This window comes from Triticum dicoccoides, chromosome 2A (assembly GCF_002162155.2).
Source record: "Triticum dicoccoides isolate Atlit2015 ecotype Zavitan chromosome 2A, WEW_v2.0, whole genome shotgun sequence".
NCBI classification, from domain to species: Eukaryota; Viridiplantae; Streptophyta; class Magnoliopsida; order Poales; family Poaceae; genus Triticum; species Triticum dicoccoides.
This window is the reverse complement of record NC_041382.1, coordinates 312,926,961-312,936,126: the sequence shown is the minus strand read 5'-3', so window position 1 is coordinate 312,936,126 and position 9,166 is coordinate 312,926,961.

Sequence of the window (9,166 nt, the reverse complement as noted above, 5' to 3'; positions counted from 1 at the left end):
CGCTTCGCTCCGCCGCCTCGTCGTCGGCGAGCTCGCCCGAGCCCGCCGCACCACCGCGCCGCCTCGCCGGAGTTGCTCACCGGCCACCGCCGCCCCGCCCCTCGACGGCCGCACCACCACCTCGCCTCCCCGCCTCTCCTTCGGCTCCGGCGACCCGAGCTCCTCCGGTGAACAGGAACTCCGGCCATCCTCGTAACCCACGCCGGATCTGGATCTGGTTCTTCTCGGGTTGACTTTTTCATCCCCGAACCTTAATTTTGTTGCAAACTTTGGCATGTCATAACTCTCTCATCGTAGATTCGATTTGTGCGTGCATATCAAAATGTTCGTCTCGACGAGTACATAATTTCATCTCATTGCATCATTTTAATTTGAGCTCATCTTGATGCCCTAAATGCTGTTGGAAGAGGGCTATGTGAGGAATATGTCAGATCTATTTCAGCAAATGGCATTTTGTCATTTTTGCCATGATTAATGTGTGCATGATATCATCCTGAGCTCTACATGTGTTTTGATGAATGCCATGCCATTTTTACAAACGTGCTTGCCATGTATTTTTTTGATCTTTGTGGTGACTAGCACAAGCTTGCAAAGTAGCGTAATTGGTAATGCTGATTTCACGGACTTAGAATTTCACTAACTCCTTGTCCTGTTTTTCCTTTTATGCCATATGTTCATGTTGTTTCCTAGTGATCTGTGCCTCTTTTGAGGATGATCAGTAAGGATGTTTTGTTAATATTGTGGTGCTCTATCCATCCATGTCTTTGTTTGCAATTATGGAGCACCCTAGCTGGAGTCAGTCGAGCTGTACTTTTGCTATAAAATGATCCTGGCAGATTGTTGACATGTTTAGCGATTTTGCCGAGGATGTTGCTATTGATCCGTGCATGCTATGTTATTGGTCTTCTCATTTCTAGCTTCTATGCCATGTATTCCTGATGGGTGTATGCTTAGTTTGTCATGCCATGCTCTATAGTGAGTGCATCGAGCTCGTAAACATGCCTACTCGTTGACTGATTTGCATGCTCCAGTTTTTCACTAAGTCTGAATCTGTTTATGTTTTTGCCATTTTCACATGCTTGCAATTGTATTTTCTGATCCCTTTTGGGTCAAGGTCACTAAGGGACTTTTGTTAAGTGCTTGGAGTAGCCTCATGCCATGCCTTGTTTTGCCATGTTAAGTTCCTGTAGCTTGTAGTTTTCATACTCTAAAGTGTGCTTCGTGATGATAAATTCTAGACTTGTGTTAATTTCACTAAGTCTGAAACCTGTTATCATTTGCACTTTGGCCATGCTTGTTTGAACCTGTTAATGGATGAAATAGCCGTAGCTCAGTGTTCATCTTTTATCAAGCTTCATGAGTGGATTTCTTCCATGTATTGTGTTGCCATGTTTGAGTGCTGTAGCATATTTTACTTGATGCATTTAGATGACTACTTGCTGATTATCACAGATCGGTGCCATATTTGTTTTGCTTGCCATTTCCAAACCGTGCATCCGATTCCGGTGATCCTTATATCGATTTCAACCGAAATCACCTCACCTTTTCCAGTGGCACTCTTGGATTTCCAAGTTGAGGCAAGGTTCAATCATTCCTTGTCAAATCTTGCCTATGCATTGGATATCGCATCCCGCATATCATACCATGTTTGCATCATGTTGTTTGAGCATTGCACGTCGTTGATTGTGTTCCGTTTGCTTGTGGTTCTTGTTTGGGTAGAGACGGGAGACGAGTTCGTGAACGAGGAGCCCGTCGAGTTCGCTTACGAGGATCAAGTCAACTCTGAGAACTTTGCAGGCAAGATGACCATACCCTCGAAATCACTTCTATATTTGCTTGCTAGTTGCTCGCTCTTTTTCTATGCCTATGCTATGCTATGATACCTACCACTTGCTTACCATGCCTCCCATATTGCCACGTCAAACCTCTAACCCACCATGTCCTAGCAAACCGTTGTTTGGCTATGTTACCACTTTGCTCAGCCCCTCTTATAGTGTTGCTAGTTGCAGGTGAAGATTGGAGATCATTCCTTGTTGGAACATTGTTTTTTGTTGGGATATCACCATATTATCTTATTTATCTTAATGCACCTATATACTTGGTAAAGGGTGGAAGGCTCGGCCTTTTTCCTAGTGTTTTGTTCCACTCTTGCCGCCCTAGTTTCCGTCATATCGGTGTTATGTCCCCGGATTTTGCGTTCGTTACACGATTGGGTTATAATGGGAACCCCTTGGCAGTTTGCCTTGAATAAAACTCCTCCAGCAATGCCCAACCTTGCTTTTACCATTTTCCACCTAGCCTCTTTTTCCCTTGGGTTTCCGGAGCCCAAGGGTCATCTTTATTTAAACCCCCCCGGGACAGTGTTCCTCTGAGTGTTGGTCCACCTTGTCAGCCGTTGGTGGCCACCAGGGGCAACTCTGGGCTGGCCTACCGGAAGTTTGGACAATCTGAGTGTGCCTTGAGAACGAGATATGTGCAGCTCCTATAGGGATTTGTCAGCACATTCGGGCGGTGTTGCTGGACTTGTTTTACCATTGTCGAGGATGTCTTGTAACCGGGATGCCTTTTCTGATCGGATTGTCTTGGGAGAAGGAATATCCTTCATTTACCGTGAGAGCTTGTGATGGGCTAAGTTGGGACTCCCCTGCAAGGATTTGAACTTTCGAAAGCCATGCCCGCGGTTATGGGCAGATGGGAATTTGTTAATGTCCGGTTGTAGATAACCTGAAACTTAACTTAATTAAAATGAACCAACCGCGTGTGTAACCATGATGGTCTCTTCTCGGCGGAGTCCGGGAAGTGAACAAGGTGTTGGAGTAATGCTTGACGTAGGTTGTTCTAGGATCACTTCTTGATCATAGTTGTTCGACCGTGCTTTTGCCTTCTCTTCTCGCTCTCTTTTTGCGAATAGGTTCGCCACCATATATGCTAGTCGCTTGCTGCAGCTCCACATCATACCTTGTCTTACCTATAAGCTTAAATAGTCTTGATCGCGAGGGTGCGAGATTGCTGAGTCCCCGTGACTCACGGATTACTTCCAAACCAGATGCAGGGACCGATGATACCATTCCAAACGATGCGCTTGAGCTCAAGTGGGAGTTCGATGAAGACTCTCGTCGTTACTACGTGTCTTTCCCAGATGATTAGCTGTGGTGCCCAGTTGGGGCGATCGGGGACTTTGTCGCATGTGGGGGTTGATTTTTATTTTGGTACCGTAGTCGGACCATGAGTGTATTGGATGATTGTAATGTTATTCATGTATATGTGTGACGTGGCGAGTGTAAGCCAACTATGTATCCTTTCCCCTTTTATTTATTTACATGGGTTGTTGTGAAGATTACCTTACTTGCGACATTGCTTTCAATGCGGTTATGCCTCTAAATCGTGCTTCGACACGTAGGAGATATAGCCGCATCGAGGGCGTTACAATTCATCCTCCACCTGCCCCTGAGGGAGAGCCCTCTAGGCAGCATCGTCGTGTTACCTTTAACCCGGAGGTTTCCGTTAACCTCATCAGTTCAGGATCCGAGTCCGCTTCAGGAGAGGACACCGCAGCACCAGCAGAGCAGTAGAGCCTCTGAGTATCCGCAGTCGTTCTGATGATGTCCGGATGTAGTAGTACGAGTCATGATGTTTCGTTGTCTGTATGAGAGTAGTTGAACCTGACATGTTGGTTATCTTTCATGTATGAGTCTATGTATAATTATGTTGGAACTCTATTTTATTCGCCGTGTTTTCTTCGTCATTTCGGTTTTTCTCGGGCTTTCATTGCTGGCTTTTCCCCAATTTATTTTGAATGTTTCTCATCTTGGTTGCATTGTATTGGGATAAATCATAATAGGATGACGCGGGGAGGCAGCAGTAGCAACGTTCGTGAGGGAACTCATGTTCGTCGTTCCGCACGACAGGCGGGACACTCTCCCGAGCCGTACGTTCCGCCATTGCCTCCACCGCCAAATCCGCCCTCCACCGGTCAAATTCTGCGAATGTTTGAGGAAAGATGGAATAATGATCTGATTGAAATATTAAGAAGTGTGCAATCTAGGGTTGGTCAGATGGAAACCAATATGGTCAGCACTCCAAGTTGTGAGATTTTTCGAGGACCAAGCCTCCTAGTTTCAGTCAGGTTGTTGATCCCTTGGATGCAGACGATTGGTTGCGCACCATTGAGAAAAAGCTTGAGATTGCTCGTACTAAAGAAAATGATAAAGTTCCATTCGCAACTCATTATCTTGAAGGCGCTGCTGCCATATGGTGGGAAAATGCAAAAGCCATGTGGCCTGCTGATGAAGAAATCACCTGGTCAAAATTCAAGGAGAAGTTCTGGAAATATCATATCCCTACTAGAGTTATGAAGACTAAGCAGCGAGAATTTCTTGCACTCATCCAAGGAAATCAGTCTGTGGGTGAATATTTGCAAACATTCAATCATCTGGCCTGTTACTCCCTTTATGACATGGCCACCGAAGAAAGAAAGATTGACAGATTTCTTGGTGGATTAAATCCGCAACTCCGGTGTACTCTCAGTATGTTTGATTTTCCAGATTTCCAAACTCTGGTGAATAAGGCTTTCATTGTTGAAAGGGAGCACAAGCTTGTATCAGATAATAGGCCTGCTAACAACGACCACAAGCGCAAGTTTGAGCCAAAGAAGGATGGACAACTAGTGCAAAAGGCTCGTACCTGGCAGCAGACTCAGGTCGAATACAAGCCCAATTGGCAACAGAATGTTAACAAGACCACCACTCAAGTTAAGAATGTCATGACCAACCCAGTGCACGAGGAGCGCCAGCGCAACAATTCTTGCTTCAGTTGTGGGCAAAATGGACATTATGCCAGACAGTGCCCCGAGAACAGCAAGGCAAATGCTCTATTCAGGCCACAAGTCAATTATATGGAGTCATGTCCGACCCCGCAAAACCTCACTGGGTACATTCATCACCTCTCCGCCGATGAAGCCCAAGAGAACCCCGAAGTCTTCAGTGGTATGTTTTCTGTTAATAACATACCTGCAGTAATTTTATTTGACTCTGGGCTTCCCACTCTTTTAGTTCTTGAAGTTTTGTTGCCCAAAACAAATTTCCTTGTTCGCTTTTGGGCAATAATATGCTGGTACAAACCCCGGGATCATTAATCAGGAGCAATCTGGTCTGCCGAAATCTGGAAAGCAATATCAACAGAGTCTGTTTTCCAACTTCTTAGTTAATCATTGAGTCTAATAAGTTGGATGTTATATTGGGTATGAATTGGTTGACCCATAATCAAGTCTACATAAACTGCGTGACCCGCCAAGTCACTTTGACCAGTCAGAATGGGCAGACTACAAAATTCTATGCTCGCAGAAGCATACCCAAGAAAGAAATGGCTTTCACCACTATGACTGAATTGGAATTTATTCATGTGGTCAGTGAGTTTCCGGATGTATTTCCCGAAGAATTGCTAGGCATGCCACCCGACCGCGAGCTTGAGTTTGCAATAGATCTTGTGCCCGGAACCGCACCGTTATACAAGAAGTATTACCGGATGCCCTCATCAAAATTAGTGGAGATAAAGAAACAGCTTGATGAAACGCTCCAGAAAGGATATATCTGTCCCAGCTCTTCACCATGGGGATCACCTGCTATTTTCGTGGACAAAAAGGATGGCAGCCTCCGCATGTGTGTCGATTACCGTCAGCTAAACGATGTCACCATCAAAAAATAATATCCACTACCAAGGATTGATGATCTATTCGATCAACTCAGTGGGGCCAAAGTATTCTCCAAGATTGATCTCAGGACAGGGTATCATCAACTCAAGATTAAAAAGGAAGATATTCCTAAGACCGCATTCACTACTCGGTACAGTCTTTATGAATATACAGTTATGTCCTTTGGTCTCACCAATGCCCCTGCCTTCTTCATGCATATGATGAACAAAGTATTCATGGACTTCCTCGATAAATTCTTGGTAGTCTTCATCGATGACATACTCATTTACTCCAAGAGTGAAGAAAATCACAAGGATCACCTCCGAGCAGTGCTCAACGACTCCCGATCATTAGTTATACGCCAAATTCAGTAAGTGTGAGTTTTGTCTCAAGCAAGTTGGATTTCTTGGACACGTTCTATCTGCCGAAGGTATAGCCGTGGACACAAGCAAAGTAAAGGATGTGCACGATTGGTTGCCACCCACAACCGCATCACAGATCTGGAGTTTTCTTGGATTAGCCGGGTATTATCGTTGTTTCATTGAAGGGTTTTCCAAGATTGCTAAGCCCATGATGGAGCTGCTCAAAAAGGATAAGAAGTTTGAATGGACCAAGGACTGTGAGAAAAGTTTTAATGAGCTAAAGATACGGCTCACAACCGCACCTATGTTAACTCTTCCAGATATCTACAGCAGTTTTGATGTGTATTGTGACGCCTCCAGACAATGAATTGGATGTGTACTTATGCAAGACAACAAGGTAGTACCATATGCATCACGATACCTATGACCCCACGAAGGAAATTATCCTACTCATGATTTGGAATTGGCCGCGGTGGTTCATGCTCTAAAAATTTGGAGACACTATCTCATCGGGAAGAGGTGCCAAATTTTTACCGATCACAAAAGCCTCAAGTATATATTTACTCATCCAGATTTAAATCTCCATCAACGAAGGTGGCTTGGGTTGGTCAAGGATTATGATCTTGGAATAAACTAGCACCCAGGTAAGGCCAACGTGGTCGCCGATGTGCTCAGTCGAAAGCCTGTCAGCCTAAATGTCATATTGGAATCCTTGCCTCCTGAACTTCAAGAGGAGATCGCTCAGCTCAACCTAGTCATAGTTGATGCTGGCCTCGCTAATATTTTGGAAGTTGCCCCCACACTTGAGGAAGAAATCCGCAAGGCCCAGCCAGCTGACATCGATCTACAGAAACATGTCAAGAGTACGATGGCAGGATAGACTCCAGACTTCTCAGAGGATAAATTCGGTATTCTCCGTTTCCATGGAAGGATTTGTGTACCCAATCAGTCGGACTTAAAGAAGAAAATCCTGACGGAAGCACATGAATCCTCATATTCTATTCACCTAGAGGTACAAAAATGTATGAAGACCTCCGACAAATATTTTGGTGGGATGGTATGAAGAAAGATATTGCCTATTTTGTGGCATGTTGCACATATGCAACAAAGTAAAGGCAGAGCATCAGAAGCCAACCGGACTTCTCACAATGGAAATGGGATGATGTCTGCATGGATTTCATAACAGGACTACCTAAGACTCAGCGAGGCAATGATGCAATATGGGTCATAGTGGACACCTTAACCAAGGTTGCTCACTTTATCCCGATCAGAAGCACATATCGAGCAGACCAACTCGCACAACTGTATGTATCCAGGATAGTCAGTCTGCATGGAGTACCCCGAACCATCACTTCTAACCGAGGTTCACTTTTTACCTCCGCTTTTTGGTCATGTCTCCATCAAGCCTTGGGGACAACACTGAAATACAGTACCGCTTATCATCCTTAGACTGATGGACAGACAGAGCGGGTAAACCAAATACTCAAAGATATGTTGCGAGCCTGTGTTTTGTCCCAAGGGCCTAAATGGGAAGACTGCTTGCCGTATGCCGAGTTTTCTTACCAACAGCTTCTAGACCAGTCTAAAGATGTCACAGTATGAAGCTTTGTATGGCCGTAAGTGCCGGACTCCATTAAATTGGTCTCAAACTGGAGATAGTCGTATCTTCGGAACAGATCTCATGATGGAGGCTGAGAAACAAGTTAAGGAAATCAGAGACAGATTGCAATTGGCCAAATCTCGATAGAAGAGTTATTATGATGCAAAGCACCGACAAATCAGTTTTGAACCCAGAGAACACGTATACCTCCGAATCACTCCTATGAAAGGAGTCAAGAGATTTCAGACTGTTGGGAAGTTGGCACCTAGATTTATTGGTCCATTTCTAGTTATGTCCCAAGTGGGCACTGTTGCATATCAGTTGGAACTACCCCCTGAATTTTCAGACGTGCACAACGTGTTTCATGTTTCCCAGTTGAGGCGATGCATATCGCCGCCTGAGAAAAAGACTACTATGACTGAAATAGAGTTGGCAAGGGATTTAACATATGAAGAGAGACCAATTAGAATTTTGGATCTGATGGAAAGAGTCACTCGCAGTAAAGTAAGGAAGTTTTACAAAGTTCAGTGGGAGCATCACACAGAGTCAGAATCAACGTGGGAACGAGAAGAATTTCTAAGGGCACATTATCCAGAATGGTTTTCCCAAGCAACCGAATCTCGAGGACGAGATTCATTCTAAGTGGGGGAGGTTTGTGACAGCCTGGTTTTTGCCCTCCTTTATTTGCTTGATTTTCATTTGGTTTGATTTTGAAATTTGGATTTTTTGAATATTTTCATATGGACTTAAACACTTGGGTACCCTTGGCTTTCACCCAAGTGCCTTATTTCCCTCTCTAATCATCATTAACTCTCTGGTTCTACCCAAAATAATATTTGGAATATTTTTCTTTAATGAAAAATACTCATTTTCCCCTCCAAAACCCTAGCTAGTTCAATGTGCTCCAAAGCAACCCCAATTTTTCTTGCCCACAAAAATCTGAGAAAATTCACAAATATTCACTGAACACTAGGGCACCTTCTTGAGCAAAAATATTGTACCACTTTTTGGAATATTTTTGCTACAGAAAATATTTTCTGTTCTGGGCAGAAATGGTGGTTTCTACAGCAACTACCATTTTACTTGCTCCATTGTGCCAGATTTTTCTTTTGCATCATCACCTTAGTAGATTATTGCTAGCCTCCAAAGCACAGCCTCCAACTCCTAGCCATTTAACCTCAGTAACCTCTCAAAGTTACTGATCGGAAACTTACCGAACGTGTGAAATCTTTTCTACTGCATCTGGAGTCAAACCAAAGTGTGGTAATCTTCAAAACTACCACAAACAACAAGCCAAACATGATCTTTGGACGTTGGTCAGCCTGAGGGTAGAGTTCACGCAGTGACTGCGCGTGTCCACGGTGCCAGCCTGCTTGTCAACGCGCTCTGAGTGCCGCCGAGCGCTCTGTTTCGCGTGTGCTCGCTTGCCCGACTTCCATGGCATGCCAAACCACGCCACCATCTTCATCTCAACTCCCTTAACTCCCCCTGGCACTCGCCAACACCGGAGCTTGC